A 21,322-nucleotide genomic window follows, 5' to 3' on the forward strand; every position below is an offset into this window, starting at 1 on the left:
GTATCAACAGCAACTGAGCTTGAGATTTTGTGCCCAATAACAGTAAGAGACGTTTACTGAGCACTTTCTATGCACCGGCAATTGTGCTTATTATTTTACCTGCCCTAGCTTCTGTAATCCTCACAGCAACCCTGAGAGATACATTTTTATGCCCATTTTACAACTGAGAAAATTGAGGCTTATGTTGAAGTTTAATAACCATTTGTTCCCAAGGCAATGGAGCCTAGAGTAATGAGACAATTAGGTGGTAGAAAGAAAGGCAGAGGGCAGACTGGAACAGACTGTTGGAAGATTGTCTACAGCAGCTTTGTCTGGTAGAACTTTCTTTTCTTATTTTTTTGAGACACAGTGTTGCTCTGTCACCCAGGCTGGAGTGTAGTGGCATGACCTCGGCTCACTGCCTCCTTTGCCTCCTGGGCTCAAGCGATCCTGCCACCACAGCCCTCCAAGTAACTGGGACCACAGGGGTGTACCACCATGCGTGGCTAATTTTTGTATTTCTAGTAGAGACAGGATCTTGCCATGTTGCCCAGACTGGTCTCAAACTCCTGAGCTCAAGTGATCTGCCCACCTCAGCCTCCCCAAGTGCTGGGATTACAGGCATGAGCCATGGCACCCTGCCTGGTAGAACTTTCTATAATGGTGGAAATGTCCTGTACTTGTATGGTCTGATATGATGGCCACTAGCCGTATGCAGATAGTGAGTTGGCTAGTGTGGCTAGTGTGATGGAGGAGCTGAATATTAAATTTTATTTAATTTTAATGAATTTAAGTGTAAATAGCCATGTGCAGGGCAAGTCTAAATTCATAGAACAAGTAGGTTCAAGGGCAGGACTTCACCTTAGGTCTGTCTGACTCATGAGCTATGGTCTTTTCTACTATTGCTCCTAATGTAGAGCCATTCTTGTCCATTGTCTGAAAACAGCTGGGATCCCTTTCTGGCCAAGTCCCTATGAAATTACTTCATAGAACCAGAATGGCTCTCTGAGAACCCTCTTCCTTAGCTGATCAGTATGGTTGGAGGGAAGGCATAGAGAAAAGCCACAACAGACTGCCCTCAAACTGTTCCCTCTTATATGAATGACAGCTGACTGGTGGCTTTCAGGGCAAAGAGAGTGCAGGTTGACCCGCTTCTTCCTTAGCCTTTACTGTGTTCCTGGTGCCCTTTATGTCAATATTAAACATTGGATGGACCAGCCAGAGACCCCAGGAGATACCCTGGAAAAGATTTTTCTAAGCTAAATGCCAGAACTTGAGCATGTTTTTTTTTTATTTGCTTGATTCTCCATGGAGCTGATGGAACATTGAAAACTCCTGCTCCCAGGAATTCTTGGCCTCATCAGCCCTATAACTTCTTCAGATCCACCCCCTGCCTTTCTTTCCACCATCCAATGACCTCATTATTCTAGACAAGAGGTTGGCAATCTTTTTTCTGTGAAGAGCCAGATAGTAAATATTTTAGGCGTTATGAGCCATATAAGGTCTCTGTTCCATATTCTGTGTATGAGGTTTTTTTTTTTAGACAACTAAAAATGTAAAAGCCATTCTTAATGCTCATGCAAGATTTGGCTTACCAGCTGTGATTTGCTCCCATTCTAGGCTCTCTTGCCTTGGAAACAAATGTTTATGAAACTTCAAGAAGCACAAGGATCTTAAACCCCAGATTCCTGTGCTCTCAGAAGACTGTGATTTCGTGGGGTTGGGCTAGGGTGTAGGAATGCATGTTTTAACAAACATTCTAAGTAACTGTTCTCATGCAAGTGGTCTGTAGTCTACCTTTTAAGAAATGCTGTTACAGGTGGAAGGGCTCTTAGACTCGTTTAGTGACCAACCCCTGCATTTTACAGACTAGGGAATTGAGGTCCAGGGAAGGGAAGTAATTTGTCCCAAGAGTTATTGAGTTAAGGCCACAAAGTATCTGTAGGAAGATCCCACTGCCCAAGGCAGGGCAAGGAGATGGAGACAAACTGGATCATCATTGATTTAGCCAAGGGAACAAGCATCCCCTGAAGGTGATCATACTGGTGCATTTTCAACAGAATTTCCTTTATGACTTAAGCCAGTTTGAATCAGATTCCCTGTTGCTGGTACGTGAAAGCACCCTAACTGATACAGACCCCTCTTGTTACCAGCCTTCTTTGATCCATCTCTTTTGAGAGAACTATCTTTGAAGAAATACTCCCAAGGCCTCATCCAAATGTTTAATCCTTTAAATGTCAAGGCCTTTGTAAAGAATGGGGTAGGTTACACGCACCTCCCTGCACCTGAAGGCAGAGTGTATAGAGTTGAAAGTGGGCCAGGCCCGGAATTGGGAAATTTGGCTTCTATTCTTGCTTCTATCATCATATATCTGTTTGAAATGGGCAAATTACCTAATTTCTCTGTGCCTGGCTTTCTCATTTGGAAAATGAAGGGGGTGGAAAAAGCCATTTTTAGGCCCCTTTGTCCTAGGTATTATCATTGCATTTTAATTGTTGACACTACTTTTCTTGATTTTCGTAACTTGTTCCTTGCCTGTTTCTCTCACTCTCTTTCCAGAAAATAAACACACACAAAAAATGACAGCATTGACTTTGGGCCAGTCTATTCTTTCCTGGCAGAAATTATACCCCTGAAGAGCTCATATATGTTTGCATTTGAATCAACAGCCCTCAAAGGTTTCTCTAGGGAATGTGAATGTTTCCTTCCCAGTTTGAAGAATGGAGCTATTTGATACAACATAGCTTTGTGTCAGGTGGAAATACATTTTTTTTTCATTTGCTAAAAAATAATCAGGCTAGTCAGTTAAACTGCAACAACAATTTAAAAAATGCACTGGTGCCTTAATTTAGTGGTGCTGATGGAATAAATTACCTGTGTCCGGCACTCCAGGGAGAGCAGCCACCATGTCTTGGCAGGTTTTCCTTTTCACTGAGGGAGGGAGGACATTACCTAACTTCGCCTTCAACATGTTGTGACAGGAGCCAGGGAGGCCTAGGCAGTTACCACATTCATGTGAAATCATTCTTGTTTGGGTTTCAGTAACGTTTGTTCTTTTTTCTTTTAAACCCGAATGCATTACGTGTTCAAAGCATAAGCTTATAGCTTTACTACAAGAAAATATAGTAAAGCAAAAAAACAAAACAAAACAAAACAAAACACCACACACACAAAGCAACACAAATCATCCTGTAAGTTCACAACCGAGAGATGACCACTTGTAGTTTTTTAATTGTTTTGTTTCAACAACTTCTTTTCTAATCACCAAAGCAATATAGGCCCAATACTCAAGCAAACACTGAAGAGGAAAATGAATCACAGTGAATCCTACAGCCAATGATAGTCACATGAAGTCTTTGAGTAAATACCCCACCCTGCTATGGCCTCCCAGCTTGCTGCCTTTCCTCGCGTTTTTGTCGTTCCCGTTCTCCAGGATTTCACGTTCCATGAACTGAAGGCATTGGGCCTGGCAGAGAGGCACCAGTATATTTGTTTTAGTGCTTTGGAAAGATGCCTCCCCGAGGTCTGGACCCCAGGGAGGGTCTGTGCACAGGAAAACCAGCTCCACAGAAACATACAGCCACCATGACTCCCCCTGCCCCTCCCCTCATTAAAATTTAAAAAGTGTGACTGGAACTCTCCCCCAAAAAGTTTTTCAAATTGGTGTGGATGCCAGCTGTACTCACAGGCAGCAATATCACCTAAAATTTTGTTGTTTGATTTGCAGAGTTAGTTTCTGATGCCATAATGTCATCGATCACCTTTCTCCCCAAACTAGTTCTCTTTTCCTGATCTTTCTTTCTTTTGCCAGAAACCCCATCATTCTCTCTAACGCCCAGGATCCACATTCTCTGGTCCCATCTTTTCTGCCTTGAAAAAGGTCTGGATATTTTCTTCCGAGGTGATAAAGAGTAGTGGAAGAAACTTTCCATTGACTTTGGAGTCAAACTGACTTGGATTTAAATTCTACTCTTGCTGCTTACAAGCCTGTGAGCTTGGATGAATCAGTTTACCTCATTGAACCTCAGTTTCAGCTTCTGTAAAAGATAATAGCACACATTATGTGTTGAGTGTTTACTATGTGCATAATACTCTTCTTACTGCTTTATATATATTAACTTATTTAATCCTCACTACTACCTTATAGGTATCATTATTCTCATTTTACTTGACAAAGAAATTGGCCCAGAGAGATTAAGTCACTTACCCCAGGTAACACAACTGACATTCACACTCAGGTGGTATGTTACCAACCATGCCTCTATTTGGCCCTCTGTTGAGGGAAGTATTTCCTCTGAAGGGTATGATAAAGGTTGAATGAGAGTTTATGTGTAGTATGTATAGCAGAACCTAACCAATTTATGTGCTTCACTTTTCTTTAAAAAAAATTGTTAAAAATATTTTTCTTCCTTTCTAAATTTTATCAACCTTGTCCCTTTTTTTTGAGAGAGGGTTTTCAAATGCTAATAGTCTATACATTTTCAATGGTCAGGTCACAATAACACAATTATATACTGATATAGTTTGACTCTGTGTCCCCACCCAAATCTCATCTTGAATTGTACTCCCATGATTCTCCTATGTTGTGGGAGGGACCTGGTGAGAGATAATTGAATTATGGGGGCAGTTTTCCCTATACTGGTCTTTTGATAGTGAATAAGTCTCACGAGATCTGATGCTTTTTTTTTTTTTTTTTTTTTTTTTTGAGACAGCGTCTTGCTCTGTCACCAGGCTGGAGTGCAGTGGCACAATCTCGGCTCACTGCAACTTCCGACTTCCTGGTTCAAGCTATTCTCCTGCCTCAGCCTCCTGAGTAGCTGGGATTACAGGCACGTGCCACCACACCCAGCTAATTTTTGCATTTTTTTAGTAAAGACGGGGTTTTACCATGTTGGCCAGGATGGTCTCAATCTCCTGACCTCGTGATCCGCCCACCTCGGCCTCCCAAAGTGCTGGGATTACAGGCGTGAGCCACCGTGCCTGGCCAATCTGATGGTTTTATAAGAAGTTTCTGCTTTCACTACTTTCTCACTTCTCTCTTGCCACTGCCATGTATGAAGTGCCTTTTGCCTTCTGCCATGATTGTGAGGCCTTCCCAGCCACGAGGAACTGTGAGTACATTAAACTGTTTTTCTTCCCAGTCTCTGGGATGTCAGCAGTGCAAAAACAGACTAATACATATACTATGAATTTACTGTGTTTCAGGTACTATGCTAAATATTTTAAGTGAATGATTTTTACAAATCCTCATGGTAGCCTTGTGAGTATGCACTGTAGTACCCTCATCCCATGGAAGACATGATTCTTCCCGGTGTGGTTAGGTAGCACTGCCAAGGTCAAGCAGGGGAGAGACAAAGCCAAGATTCAGACTGAGGTTGCTTCATTTCAGAGCCTGAACTCTTAATCGCTTTTGCTAAAAAATATCATTATTCGTGGTATTAATGCCTTTCCAGGGGTAAGGAGTGAAGTTGGGCAGAAATAGATAAGATCCTCTTTGAGAGATTATCAAATGGTCATCCAAAGTGGTATGACTGCTCTGGTGTCATTGATAAGGACTACTGTGACATCTGGGGGAAGGGGCATCATTGCAGGGCCTGGAGTCTGAGACATCGGATGGAGCAAAGCATCGACCTATGGGTGAATGCATTCACAGGGTCTTGATAATGTGGGTCCCCTAGCCTTGTGCTTGAATATACCTAGGGAGCTACCCTGATGAACACTGGGAAGGAGAAGACTTTCAGATATTTTCTTAGCACAGGGGACCAGAATGTGGGGATTTGGGGTATAGGTGGTGGGATTAGGAAACAGAGGTAGAGGAGTGGAGTTTGGGATGCAAGGTTTTTTGTTTTTTTAATTACTGTAATATTTCCTGTGCCTAGTGTGAGGAGTTGGGGGAAAGTAGTTAAATGTATAGAGCCCCTACTATGTTTCCAGATGCTTTCTGTATGCATTATCTCTTTTGAGCTTTATAATAATTTTTTGAGGTAGGTAGTACTAGGACTAGCTCAATTTTTGTATATGGGAAAACTGAGGCTGAGAAAGCATAGATTATTTGTTTAGGATCTTGAAGAAATAAAATGGCTGAGCTGAAGTTTGAAATCAGATCCTTGTGACCCCAAATTCCCTTAGGGCCCAGGAATAAAATGACACCACTCTGATTGAAAGCTAACAACCTATACCAGTGATGTATTGATATGGTGCTGTTTCACTGAGAAAAAACTTAGTGACCAGTGCAATCAAAAACACAGAGTAAAGGGGCAAGACTAGTCCTCCTGTGGATAAGAAATGGAATTCCTGACATGTCTACACTGTTTGTGAAAGTGAGTATATTTGTGATTTTGTTCCAGAAATTACTAGTTTTTTTTTTCTTAATTGATAGAGCAGAGAACATTCTGAATAAATGCTAACAACTGCTTTTGGGGAGCAAAGTAAGGTAGTGCGATGTGGTGACCTTGGTTGTAGTTGTTACCGTGGAGGGTGTCCAGGTTCTTGGCATCTTGAACAAATAATTGGACAAAACACACAAACAAAGCAAGGAAAGAATAAAGCAACCAAAGCAGAGATTTATTGAAAATGAAAGTACACTTCACAGGGTGGGAGCAGGCCAAGCATAGGGGCTCAAAACCCCCGTTACAGAATTTTCTGGGGTGTAAATACACTCTAGAGGTTTCCATTGGTTACTTGGTGTACATCCTATGTAAATGAAGAGGAAGAAGTAAAGTTACAAAAAAGTTACAAAGTCATTTACTCAGTGTATGTTCTATGTAAATGGAGAGGATATTTCCTGTCATAGCTGAAGTGTTTCCATTTGATTTAGTTCTAGGAAGTCAGCATGAATCGGCCTTATGTTCCCTGCCTCCAGACCCTATTCTCCTGCCTCATAGGGAGTGACCGCACAGAAATGCTTTTTTTTTTTTTTTTTTTTTTTTTTTCCCAAGTTGGAAGTTTCTTTCAATTCAAACTCTGCCTGCTTTTAGATGGCTCCTCCTGGAACTATGCCTCAACATCTCTCCTGATACTTGGATACTTTTCCTCTGACTGGTGAGACCTCCATCTCTGATTCCATCTGCAGTCATTTGGGTGCAGTTCAGCCCACAGGATTAGAAAAATCCATGGCCGGACCAGCAAGATCTGGCCTGCAGTGCTGGTCAGTGACTTCTGTGACCCACCATCCCTTGGAGACGGACAGACCCTGGGCCTCTTCACCCTCCTCTCTCCTTTCCTGGAGAAGCCAACTCTTTCAGGTTGGGCTGCTTCCTAGAATTTCTTGGTTTACTTAGTTCCAAGTGAGGTGGGAGGTGGAAAAGGGGACAGCTTCCAAGTTCTCCTGGGGAGAGCAAACTCAGGGCCATATCATCCTTTGACCACAGACAACCACTCATGGAATTTTTCCTGATGTCTGTGTGGTTCTCAAGTTTCCCAACCTGTTCACCCTGACCACTTGGAGTTGGCTTTTGAGCTCAGAGAAAATACTCACTGTTGCCAGGCCACCAGTTTAGCCTTGGGGAGCGATGACTAAATAAATAAGGGGACCCCGCCCCCAACCTTGTTAGTTTATTTTTACAGATCGGACTTTCCACGAATGCTGCCCAGAAAGCCCACAGAAAGGACTGTGGGGTGGCTGCTGTGGCTGTGCATGGCAGCTGGGGACTCCTTCTCTGACCCATTTAAGTCACACTATGATTGATGATCAGAATGGAAGGAAAACAACTGCAGATGGAGAGTCAGTGGGATAATCAAAACCAACACAACCTGTTCCTGGTGTCTGTCCTTGCCTGATGTTGAGGGGGCACTTGAAGTAGTACAGTGGTTAAAAGCACGGGTTATGGAGTCAGAAAAATCTGAGTTCAAACCCCAAGAGCAGCAGTTAATGATTGGGAGACTTTGAGTAGATTTGTATCATTCTTCTGAGCCTTAGATCCTTGAGGGTGGTGGGGATAATAATACCTTCCTCTTAGTGTTGTTCTGAGGATTAAATGAGATAATACAGGGGGAAGTACATACAGCAGAGCTTGGCAAATAACCAGTGCTCCATCAGTTGCAGCTCCATCGCAGCTATTTGTTGGCTGCGATGATTTTGCGATTATGTGAAATACTCGGCACAGTATCTGGCACAGAGGAAATAATAAATGGTAGCTGTTTCATAGGATTATGGAATGTCAGGGTTGGAAGGAATCTTGTCTGAAGCCAAATTACTTTTATCTTCTCCTTTTACAGATGAGGATCCTGAATACCAGAGAGGGCCGCTGACAGGTCCAGGATTACACTCTTAGCACCTAGCAGAAAGAGGATTCACTACATCGTGCTTCCTGACATCTCTCCCTTTGAAGAGCAGTCAGACTCCTGCTTTGCTCTTCAGACTTAGTTTGGGGGTTTAACAGGTGAGGTTGCTGGGGGAACTCTTTTACAACATCTCTCTGAAAGAATCCAGGCTGCCAGTTTCATTTGGTTTGGGAGTCAGTAGCATGATGGAAAGACAAAAAAACACAACTTGACATCTGAAGAAATGGGTTCAAATTTTACCTGCAACTTACCAGTTCTGGGGCCTTGGTTCAGCAATTAAACTCCCTAAAACTCAGTTTTTTCTTTTGTAAAATGGGGTTATGAACAGTACCTACTTCAAAATGTGTTTGTGAAGATTAAATAAGTTAACATAAAGAGTTTAGAAGAGCGTCTGGCATATTGTGCTCAGTAAGTGTTTATTTATTGCTGAATAAACCAGTAATTTACTTAGTATTAATAATTAGCTATTACTAATTAAACTAGTATAATATAGTAATAAATTATTACTAAAGATCAGGTTGCAAAGACTTAGTGCTTAGGAACTCATTTCCTGCCTCCAGCCAATTTTGTGCCTCAGTGACAGAGTTGGTGGCCTTGGTCATGAGACAATGGGAAGGCAGTGCTGCCCGCAGGTAGAGGGTTAACACAGGAGTTTCCAGAATCGAGGGACAGCAGGGGATTGGTTTGGAATGCTGGTATGGATTTGGGGTACAGATCCGGATGCCTGGACTTTCTCTGTGGCTGGTGGCCTTGAGAGACACGTGTTACATCATTCTTGTTATTTATTTTTTTGTCACTGGAGCAAAGCAGAGGCTTTTCTTGGTTCAGTCAGGAGTCACGAGCAAGGACAAGCAGAGAAGCTGACCAGCTGTTGGGAGAATTCAGGCTGGAGTGGGCTCAGTGCCCAGGCCTTGCAGCCTGAGCTAGGGAGGAACACATCGAAATATGACATCTGCTGCCCAAGCTCCCCCGACACCCACCCCTTCCTTGTCCAGCTGCTCAGGAGAAGGGAGGAAGCTAGCATTTTCCCACTGCCATTGTATACCTGACAAGTTCATTAATCTTAGCTTATCTCATCCTTATGACCTCTCAAGCTGGTTATCATTTCTTTTTTATGGAAGAGGAAAAGGAAGAGGAAGAGGAGATTCAGAAGTGCCCAAGGGCACACATGGAGGCAGAGCCAGCATGCAAGCTAGAGTGTTGGACTCTAAAACCCATGTCCCTTTCACGGCACTCGATAGTTCTTATGGACCCAGTCAAGATATCACTGGCAGCATCTGGTTTATCATGAATCTGTGCAGTATATGGCCAGAGGAGACAGAAATAAACCTAGAGGCAGGTGGCTCCTGGCATTAATGGCCTGAAGAAAAGAGAAGCCCAGGCCCAAGACTCCTTCCTAGTTTGTGTATCCCTCCCTCCCCCACTACCTCCCCACTTCGCCTTCCTGCCCCTGGTGCCCTGGACCAACCCTTGGCCTGGAGAGGGCAGCCTGTCCCGGTGCCAGCCAAGCATGCTCAGGACTAACAACAATAGCTGGAAGGGCCCCTTGGAGCAAGTACTTCCTGAAGTGCTCAGAACAGCCACTGTCCTTGCGGCTCAGGAACAATCACAGCTCACGGCAGCTTCCGCGCTCCATTTCAGAGCCTCCAGCACTCTCAGTGGAGGTCCTGTGCCTGCTGTTGCAGGCTCCAAGCTTCAGGAGATACAGGTAGACAAGGAGTCCAGGAGGCCACCGCTCAGACTGCTCAAATGCCTAGGGTTTAGGAGGACCTCAGGGTTTTTTTTTTCTTAAACTTGGAAGAAAAATCTGGATGGTCGTTTTCCTTTACCCTTCCTGTAAACCAGCGGCCTCATCCTTCATCTTTGTTCTTCTGTCGTCTTTCTTTGGGCTTTGAAAACAAAGAGGGAGAAAAAGAAAACCACAAGTAAAAATTCAATTCTGAAATAACATTATACACTTGATTCTTCATTCAGCAACACTGAATGAGGCCTGCTATGTGCTAAACCACTTTAGGGTACAAAAAACTATTCAATATTTACTCACTTATTTATAAACGTATCTGGTCATTTCACAGTAATGCTAGAGCCCCTGCCAAGCTGCAGGCTTTGTAGACATAGAAATGCCTGGGCAGCTTGGGACCCTGTCCTGTGCAGCTTCAAGTCAAGGGTGGGAGGTGGACAAGTGAACCTGTAGTTGAAATACCCAGTTTATGTGCTGAGTGCTGGGAAGGGGAAGCACAGGGTGATGTGGGGGGCACACACAGGAGGGGCACCTGACACTGACCAAGAGTCCTGGAGGATGGATAGGAGGGAACCCAAGGGAAAGTGAGGTTAGGTGGGTAGGAGAATGCATAGGAAGAGACATTGACATTTGTGAAGGCTGGAGGTGAATAACAATGCATATTTTGCACCAAACATAAAGGAGATTCGTGTGGCTGGATTGCGAGAGGAACAATAATCTCTAGTTGTTAGCAGTCCAAGCTCTGGATCCAGTCTGCTTGGGTTAGAATCTTTGTTGGGCCACCTATTACTGTGTATCCTTAGTGAAGCTATTAATGCTTCTGTAACTCAGTTCTCTTGTCTGAAAAATGGAGAGGATGAAAATAATAGTACCTACCTCATAGGTTGTGGCAAAGATGAAAATGAGAAAATATGCATGAAGCACTAGAACCATAGCTGGCATGCAGTAAGTAAGGGCTTTAGAAGTGTCACCTATGATTAGGTGAGGAGTAGGGGACAGGAGGCTTGGACAAGCAACGAAGTTAATTCCATATACCCGTAATGCCTGTGGGCCAGGCATTAGCGAACCAAGCAGAATCAGAAAGACCCAGCTCCCGACTGCAGGGAACTTGCAGTATTGATTTGTTAAAAACTTGGACCTCGGAATCAGAGAGATCTGCCTTCCAACCTGTCTAATCTGTGTAGTCATAGGCAGATTATTTACCCTCTTTGAGACTTCTTCTTTTCATCGGTAAAATGGGCATAATGATAGTATATTCTTTATAGAGTTGGGGCAAGGATTGGTGAGACCGTGTGTTTGTGTATGTGTGTGTATGTATATATAGTCTCTATGTATATAAAAACACATATAATGTAAATATATATATGTGTGTATATAAACATAGTGCTGGCAAAATAGTAGCTATTATGCCAATGACAGGGAAATAACCATAATACAGCGAGAATATTTTATTATAATCAGGATGGTGACGCCCTTAGACACGGTGGCTACAGGCTCTCAGCGGTTTCCCACAGCTCTAAAATAAAGACATATTTAGCTCACTGGCTTCATCTATCTTCATTTCCTCTACTCTCTCTACTTCGTCTACCCAGCTTTGTACTACGCTGCCTAGACATTCCTGCTATCCAAACCTACAGATTCCAGGTGAAGCGTCGTTTACTAGCAGAAGCTTTTCTTGAACCCCAGATGGGGTCAAGTTTATGTCCCCCGCTGCACACTCTCACAGTATCCCTTACTTTGATTAGTGTCTGTTGTCCATGTGGACTATAAGTTCCATAAAGTCGGGGTCATATCTTTTTTACTTATTCTTGTCTCTCCATCCACTATTATGGTCCCCATATTAAGAAACCAATACATATTTACTAAATACGTCAACACAAATGCAGCCAAGATCGAACTTTTATAAAGGGAGAAGCTGGAACCTGCTCCACTTCCACTCAGAGAACACAATTTTCCAGGGCCCTCTGCAGATTCCGAGACCCCATTTCTTTGCCTGAACAGCAGTGTAACTGATATGTCACACTGTAATGAACTAGAGGGCTGATTAAGAGCTTATGTAAATGTTGGGACTTTTGGCAGCATTCATTTCCCTCTGATTTTGGCATGACTCAAAGCATGGGAATTTTTCAAAAGAGAGAGCTTTCAGAAAATACCCACACCCAACGGTGGAAACCTTAGAACACAGTGCAGAGGAACGTTCCTCAGCGAGGGATTAAGGGACTCTCAGCAGGTTTTCAAAGGCATATGGAGACAAGATGTCAGTGTGAGCTTGTTTCTCTGACAGAATCTGAAACGCTTTTAACCAGCAAGTTACCAAGAGGCTTTTAAGTGAAGAGGCTAATGTTGTAGGTTTATAAATAAATGGATGTTGGTGGTGACTTCTTTGTGGTTCATGTGACAGGAAGAACTTCAGGGAGGGGAGATTATGTCTTGCATTAACAGGTAAATTGCTTTTTCTGCCTCTTGGTTAAGTGAGCAGGAGGAGAGAGCGCCCTGGGTAAGGAATCGGGAGACCCCCCCTTTTCTTTTTAACCGATCCTGTCTTTCCCTGTGATAAGCAGTGTGACCATGGACACGATATTAACTGTTCTCTGCCTCAGTTCCCTCATCTGCCCAATGAGTTTGAAAACACCTTGTCAAATTTTTATAAAATTAACTTGTAATACTGGTAGCTGAAACTCATTGAACACTTAATATGTGTCAGCCCCATATGAACTCTGTCAATCTTCACAACCACCCATGCGATAGATTAGATTACTAGTATTGTCCCTACTTTACAGAAGAGAAAACTGAGGCACAGACACTCTAAACACCTTGTCCAACATCACACAGCTAATAAGTAGTGGCACCGGGATTTGAACCTAGGCTACCTGGCTCTGGAACCAGATTTAATGACTGTACTCTATGCTACTGCCTTTCTAAGTAGAGAGGGCCTTCTTAAAGGCCTTACGAAGAATAAGGCCTGCTGGCTAACTGGGCAGGATCTCAACAGAGAGTCTGCAGGGGAAAGGAGAAGGGTAGAGTGTCTACCAAGGGGAGGCATTATGTCTCTTTGGTAATCGTCTCCAGAAGGTCAGCTTTACCTTTTTATGTCTAGTATGGGAGAATGAGAGTGCTTAGACCTTGGGCTTGGAGACAGATATGGGCTTGAATCCATGTTTGGCCACTTAATATGTAACTTTTAGGGTAAATTGCTAATCCGATCTGAGTTTCACAGCTCACCTTAAAGACAGAGCTATCAAGGTTACAGGACGTTGTGTGGATTATGTGAGAATATGTCAGGCATATGGTGCTCAATGAGTTTCCTCCTTCTCCTGTTTAACATGGCTCCCCGAAAATGAATGTATTTGGTGTCAATCACACTTTGAAACTGATTTGGGATATGTTTATTCTCTGGGCTGCATTTTACGTTGATAGTGTTTTTTCAGGTCAGGGTAATTGATAGGTTCTTGGGGTTCACTCCCACACTCACATGTGTCTACTAATGGACAATTTTCTGGTCCTTTGGTGTGGGGCATATAGCCATTTCCAAGGAGGTTTTATCCTTGTTGAGGACAGGGTCTCAGCCCCATCCCAGTCATGAGCTGGAAATGGACAGGAAACACAAGGACACTGGATTCCATACACTTTTCCTGGGTAGCATTTCTGTGCTGGAACCAGGGGGTTTGGTTGTTCAGGCAGGAAGCCAGCTGGCTAGTTGACTGTGGTCTCAGCTGAGGAAATGGGGAGCCAGGAGAGTCAGCAGACAAACCCATGCCAGAGTCTATGAGGGCTGCTTGGACTCATACTCCAGAGAGTCCAGATACAAAGTCCAGTAAGGTCAGGAGAGATGGGGATTACACATAAAATCTTAAAAGCTGGACTGCATCTGGAAAAGGTCACAGTGCAAGTTCTTGGTAAGTCCAGGTAAATAGGTACAATCTGAATTTATGGAAAAGAGGGTACACTGTGTGTGTGAGTGCCAGCTGATTTCAAATTAGGTGGCATATTAGGCATTGAAAGATAGCCAGATAAAACCTAGCATCCCCTGGCAACACCACACTGGGGCAGACATTCAGGTGGGAGGGATATGTTATAACAGGAAGAAAAATTGATTTTGATTTTTAGTCCCTTCTTAGCTTATAATAGAGCAGTTGCATGTAAAGAACGCTTACTATGTGCCACAGACTGTGAGCATGCAATCTCCTTTAATCTCTGCAGCAAGCCTATAATATTAAGACTAATTTTTTCCATCTTATATATATTTTTTCCTTTGAGACAAGGTCTCACTCTGTTGAACAGGCTGAGTGCAGTGGTGCGATCATAGCTCACTATAGCCTTGAACTCCTAGGCTCAAGTGATCCTTCTGCCGCAGCCTCCTCAGTATCTGGGACTACAGGAGCATGCCCACACATCTGACTAACTTTTAATTTTTTTCAGTAGAGATGAGGTTTCACTATGTTACCTGGGCTGATCTCAAGCTCCTGGGCTCAAGTGATCCTCCTGCCTGGGCCTCCCAAAGTGTTGGGATTACAGGCTTGAGCCACTGTGGCCAGCCAGATTCTCTTTTATTGCACAGAAAAGTATAAGCCTTGGTCCATATCCACAAGGTATTGATGTTGCCATCACCACAGAATGATAGAATGTCAGAAACATCCCTCTGATCAGTCCTCTCCCCATCTTCTCCAGCAAGCTTAGTGCAAGTTTGGGGTCCTGAAGGCCAGTTTTGGGATTTGCTCAGTTGTAGAAGGCTGTAGAAGGTGGCCCCTCTACCCATTCACTCACTGTATGTTACTCGAGGTGCCCACTATGTGTCAGAAAATGTTCTTGACATAGGTCACGAGATAGACCCTACTCTCGCAGACCTTGCAATCATAAGAGTGACCAAATTACCAGTATGATAAGCTCTTTTGTTAAAGAAGTAGAAGGTGTTATAGGGACTCATAAATGGAGCACCACTTAAATAAATCAGAAGAGACTTCCTGAAAGAAGTAACAACTAAACCACATACACGGAGTCAAGCTTTGCATGGAAGGTGCCATCAAGGCTTCAGATTCAAAGGGGATGGTCATATTCACTGTATACACTGGCATGGAGCAGAAATTTAAAACAAAAATGAAAAAGTGTAATTAAAAATCTAGGCTTAAAATTAAAAATATATATATATATATAAAAAACAGAGCCCTTGTCTACCATCTCTCTCACCTCAGCACTGTGCGAACCCACTTGAGTATTGTTCAGTTCTTTGAATGCTGATTGACACTGACAAACAAGAGGGCATTAAAAGGGGAGGTCACGGCTGGGCGTTGCGGCCGATACCTGTAATCCCAGCACTTTGGGAGGCCAAGGCATGTGGATCACCTGAGGTCAGGAGTTAGAGACCAGCCTGACCAACATGGCAAAACCCTGTCTCTACTAAAAATTTGCCGGGCTTGGTGGTGGGTGCTTTCAATCCCAGCTACTTGGGAGGCTGAGACAGGAGAATCACTTGAACCTGGTAGGTAGAGGTTGCAGTGAGCCAAGATCACACCACTGCACTCCAGCCTGGGTGACAAGAGCAAAACTCCATCTCAAAAAAAAAAAAAAAAAAAAAAGGAGGTAACCAAGAAGTGGAGAGATTTGAACCCTTATAATGCAGGAAATAGGTTGCATTTTGAAGGGCACACAGTGAGGCAGAGGCATAGCAAGGGGAAGCCTCACTTCTTGTCTGGGCTACAGTAGGCCTCCATCTTCCTCTTCTTTACACACACTCCAGATAAAATGCCCTATATGATGACTCAGAGTCATTAATAACACGACCACTTGTGCAGCCCAAAGATTAGACAGCCAAAAGCCAAGAGTCTGTTGTGTTGAAGTGGCTCTGGGTGGGAAGCATTCTCCCCAGAGACTAGGGCAGGGTATGACTTGCCAGGGAGGGTTTGCAGAATGTTTAGACTGTGACTCATGAAGGTCTTAGATGAATAAATAGCTCTCTTTCTGCTGTGACTGTTGACAGGGCTGGTGACAGCTTACCTTTGAGGTTGCCAAGGAGAATCTCACTCTGATTTTTTGACAAGTTCAATTTTCTTAGCCAGCTGGGGTCTCCAGAATGACCACCATGAATAAAGGCCTGGCCAAATATAAAGGGCGATGAAGCAATAGGTGATATTTGAAAGTATGAAATCTGAAGTGCAAACATCTCCTCTTAGCCAAGGAAGAGTCATTATTGGGAAGGGAAGATAAAAGGAAGAAATTTTTCTGTTTTCTGGATTGGGTAAACAATATCTTGCATCTTCATGTGGCTAGTTGGCCACTTTATTGATAGTCTTAGAGCTACATAATGCTGGTGAGAAGAAAGGTAGTCCTCTTTCTGGAAACATCTATATAATTTTAAATGTATTTGGCTATAGTAATAAAACCCTGACTGATAGTGGCCCACACCATATCAGCTTGATTATCTCACATAACAGGATGTCTGGAGGTAAGTAGTCTAAAGTGAGAACAGCAGTTCCACAGTATTATTGAGTTGACAGACACTTTTTAATCTCCATATTTATGTAAGTAATTGATTCTTGTTGTCTCATGGTTTCAAGATGGCTGCCATGTCTCCAGATATCACAACAGTATTCAAAAGTAGAGAGGTGACAAGGAGTAGGAGTGTGGCGTGGCAAAAGATCCTTTTCTTGGAATGACTATGTCATTTTATCAGTGAGGAAACAAAAGTATCCCAGAAGCCCTCCCAGCTGATTCACTCTTATATCTAAATGACCAGAATATTATTGACCAGAACTGGGTCCCATAACTGCCCTTAGATGCAAGGGAGCCTGGAAAAATGTCTGGCAAGTTAATGAAATAGTCATGGCTGACTTAGGTCAATCATGATTTAACCCCCACCAACCCAGGGCTGGCACTTTTCTGTCTTGAATAAAAATAATGTTTTGTTGGTAAGGAAGAAGGTTGTTGGGGATGGGGACAGTTTCTACCACATGCCTTTGGAAAGCTAGTCCAACATTATACTATGACGACACATCATTAGTACAAAATAAAAAAACTAGAAATAGAGGTGTGAATTTGCAGGATTTTCAAGGCACGAAGGTCTTTGAGAATGTGATGGACTCCAAAGACTGTCAGTGTGTGCTAATTAAAGATAGCAGAGAAAAATAACAAGTCACTTAACACACCCATTGTGGTACTCACCCTTTAAGGCCCAAGCCAACTTTGCCTGCATATGAATCTTCCCATCCCTTGCAGGTAGAGCTAGCCCGTCCCTCCTCCTTGCTCCCATTGCACTTTTCACACACCTTGATTATATGAATCACCAACTTGAATTCAGAATCAACAGGTATTTATTGTGTCCCTATTCTGTCCTGGCCCTGTGTTTGGTATCTCTCTGTGTCAGTTTACAGTAGACCTTCCATGGCTTCCCCTTGTCATCAGGTAATGGACATTCAGGGATAGTAAACTCGAGAGAATTTTAAACTTAGCTCACAAGGCCTTTTGTACCCACTCTGGTTTACTTCTCTTATCTCAACTATCCTGACCACCATCTCCTTAAACCTGTATTTCAACCATTCTCTTGACTCATGGAAGCTATCCATTTCTTCTCTCTTTCCCTGCTATTCCTACTACACAAAACAATATTCTTTTCTTCTATGCCTGGTCAATTTTCACTTATCTTTCACGCCTTATCTTAGATGTCATTTCCTGGAAATGAGCTAGGTAGGACTGAGCTAGGTAGCCTTTGTCTATGATCTGTCTTGCCATCTTAGTCTGCTTGCATTGCTGTCAAAGAATACCCAAGGCTGGGTAATTTATAAAGAAAAGAGGTTTATTTGGCTTATGGTTCTTCAGGCTGCACAAGAAGCATGGCACCAGCATCTGCTTCTGGTGAGGGCTTCAGGGAGCTTTCAATCATGGAGGAAAGGGAAGGGAAGATGGCTGTGCGGAGATCATATGATGAGAAAGGAAGCAAGAGAGAGAGGTGAGAGGTGCCAGGATCTTTTTTAGAAACCAGCTCTTGGGGGAATGAATAAAGCAAGATCTCATTTATTACCATGAGGAGTGGCCCAAGCCATTGAGAGGGATCTGTTCCCATGACCCTAACACTTCCCATTAGACACCACCTCCAACACTGGGGATCACATTTCAGCATGAGGTTTAGAGGGGTCAAACAAACCATAGAACCTGCCCTGCATATCATAATTGTAGTCACTGTAATGTAAGTGCCTGAGTTTCCCAGTGGTGGGACTGAGGTGCATTCATCCCTTCATTGCCAATGCATGGTATACTGTCTGATCCATCCTGAGGGATTTTTGTTGAATGGCTGAGTGACAAAGCTTTTCATCAAATATTTAGTGCTAGATTATGCATCAGAGCCCATAGTTGTAGCCCTGACTCAGAAGGGGAGGTTCCTGAGCACTCAGTGGTGCTGCAGTTAAGTAAACACTGGGCTTGATGGCCTGTCATGGAGTGACCACAGAAAAAGCCCATTCTGTCTCCAGGCATAAGCATTATTCTTCTGGGGGAAAAAAAGAGGAATTAGTTTTCAACTTTGAAAAAAAAAAAAAAAAACAGGAAAAGTCCCCTTTGTTTTCTTTCCCAAATAAAAGATCACACTGAAAATCAATCTCAAAAACATAGTGGAGATGATTTGCCTAACACAGGGGTATATGAAATTGCTATTTCTGTCATAACAAATGACCACAAATTAAGTCATTTAAAACAACATACTATTGGGCCGGGCATGGTGGCTCACACCTGTAATCCCAGCACTTTGGGAGGCCAAGGCAGGCAGATCACTTGAGGCCAGGACTTTGAGACCAGCCTGGTCAACGTGACCAGCCTTAGCCAGGCATGGTGCCACATGCCTGTGGTCCCAGCTTCTTGGGAGGCTGAGACACGAGAATTCTTGAACTCAGGAGGCAGAAGTTGCAGTGAGCCAAGTTGGTGTCAGTGCCCTCCAGCCTGGAAGACAGAGTCAGACTCTGGTCTCAAAACAAAACAAAAGAAAACAAAACAAAACAAAACACATGATTATCATCTTATAGTTGAACAGGTTAGAAGTCACATGGCTTTCATTGGGCTAAAATCAAGATGTTGGCAGGACTGAATTCCTTTCTGGAGGTTCTGTGGTAGCAGCTTTTTTTTTTTTTTTTTTTTCCTTTTCCAGTTTCTAGAAACTCCAGTTTTGGGGCTCATGGCCCTTCCTCCATCATCAAAATCAGCAACATTGCATCTCTCTGATCATTCTTCCACAATCACAACTCCTTTTGATCACAGCTGGGAAAGGTTCTGTATTTTCAAGGTCCTGTGTAATTAGATTGGGCCCACTTGGATAATCCTAGATAATCTCGCTGTCTCCCAGTCCTGAACTTAGTCACATCTGCAAAGTTGCTTTTGCCATGTAAGATAACATATCACAGGTTCTAGAGGTTAGAACATGGGCATCTTTGGAAGGCCATTATTCTGTCTACCACAGGGAGAAAGAAAAGTAAGATGGGTGGGAGTCTTTCTCTCTGACTCTCCCTTTTTGGACAGCGCTTGTGCCTATAGTAGTCCTAGAAGCCCTAGAGCAGAGTTAAGACCTCACTGGTCTCTAAAATGTATTGTGGCTCTAATGAAAGGCCCAAATAGCTGTAGGACCTTGGAATGTCATTTATCTCTCCATCTCTTTGTTTCAGTATCTGTAAAACAGGGAAAATTAGTCTATTTAGCTGATAGGGTTGTGCTGAGGTTATGGGACACAGTCTATGCGAAATACTTAGCCTAGTGCATGGCACATAGTAAACATTCAGGAAATGCTAGGTATTTTCATTATTAGATGTCCTAGGGCCCCTTTCCATTCAAATAGCTGGCTCTATCATCCTAATTTAAAACAGAGCTGCAACAGATGGAATGAGAACTGCTTTTCCTGGTTCATTTAGCCATCACAATAAACTCTTTTTTTTTTTTTAAGTTTCACTTATTTTCCCTAAAACACGAAGCACATTTTTGTGCCTGTACAGTTAAAAACTCCTTTTGTTCTTTTGAGCATCTAGAAAATAATGGAAAATATGGTGGGTACCAATGAGAACCAAGAGGCTGGGTGACAGCAGAGTTCTGCTCTGACCAGAAGGCAGTGAGCAGGACCTGGTGTTTATTTAGGAACATATAAAGAGAGCTGAGGCTACAGCTGGGAGACAGTTTACGAAACACAAACACTAGGGAAGTTTACCAAATATTAGGCTTGAATTTTATAGCGTCGGGAAGAAGCACTGTATTCCCGATGACAATAAAAATCTGGCCTTCTAAAGGTAAATAGTCCCTCATGTCCCTTTTGAAGACAGGAATGTTCATGGGAAGGGCCCATTCCTGTTTGAGAGACGCAGGTCTTCCTTCTCTTGTCTCCCAAACTTCTTGTGGCATCGTTGAGCTGGAGCCATCCAGACCAGGGAGTGTCAATACCCTTAAGGGTGTACTCATCCTTTCTGACTCGATCATACCGCTTGGGGAATTCTACCCTTATATGGAAACTTCAAATGTGGAAAAAACTTTATGCACAAAGATGGTTGGTGCAGCATTATTAGTAATAGCCTTAGATGGAAGGCATCTCACATTGTCTGCTGTTAGAGGAAGGTCTTGGCAAATTATGGCACATCTTGACAATGGAATAGAAGGTGGTCAATGCTTACGAGGAGCCTTGAAGGCATTACAGTAACTGAAAAAAAAAATAGATACAGGATATACATTTGTATATTTAGTCTAATTTCTGTGTTATTAGGAAATATATTAGAAAGTTATCTGTAGTTGTTCTCGGGTGTTTGGAGTAAAGGAAAATTTTTCCTTCCCCTTCTTATTACTATTTTTCTCTATTTTCCATTTTTTACATTGAATGAATAACCTAGTGTATAAACACCTTGGATATGGAGGCTACTGCCTGTGTTTGAACCCTGCCCCCTGCTGGCTGGCTGCTGAACCTTTCAGTGTTCTCTTCTGTCATGTGGGGTTAATAATCATTCCTACCTTGCAAGATGGATGTGAGTATGAAAGAGATAATCCAAGTGAAGGGCTTGACACAGCACTTTGCAGAGTAAGTGCTCACAAGATGCCAGCTGGTATTGTATTGCTATGTTTGGATTTCAAAACTATTTCCAACAAATCTAAAAATCTTAGAGATGGGGCCGGGCACAGTGGCTCACACCTGTAGTCCCAGCACTTTGGGAGGCCAAGGCGGGCAGATCACTCGAGCTCAGGAGTTCAAAACCAGCCTGGCCAACATGGTGAAACCCCGTCTCTACTAAAGATATTTTAAAAATTAGCCAGGCATGGTGGCAGGTGCCTGTAATCCCAGCTACTTGGGAGGCTGAGGCAGGAGAATCGCTT

At 43.1% G+C, this 21,322-nt stretch overlaps 1 long non-coding RNA gene across 1 annotated transcript in view; it reads left to right on the forward strand.

The window, feature by feature from the left end:
* The first annotated feature begins 6,899 nt into the window (after positions 1-6,899).
* Positions 6,900-21,322, forward strand: part of LOC105463294 (uncharacterized) — a 444,863-nt gene continuing 430,440 nt past the window's right edge. Inside the window, exons 1-2 of the long non-coding RNA XR_003013881.2 lie at positions 6,900-7,020; positions 8,197-8,360. This is a non-coding gene — a long non-coding RNA (uncharacterized lncRNA). The remainder of the gene's footprint in view (positions 7,021-8,196; positions 8,361-21,322) is intronic.

This window comes from Macaca nemestrina, chromosome 12 (genome assembly GCF_043159975.1).
Source record: "Macaca nemestrina isolate mMacNem1 chromosome 12, mMacNem.hap1, whole genome shotgun sequence".
Classification (NCBI taxonomy): Eukaryota; Metazoa; Chordata; class Mammalia; order Primates; family Cercopithecidae; genus Macaca; species Macaca nemestrina.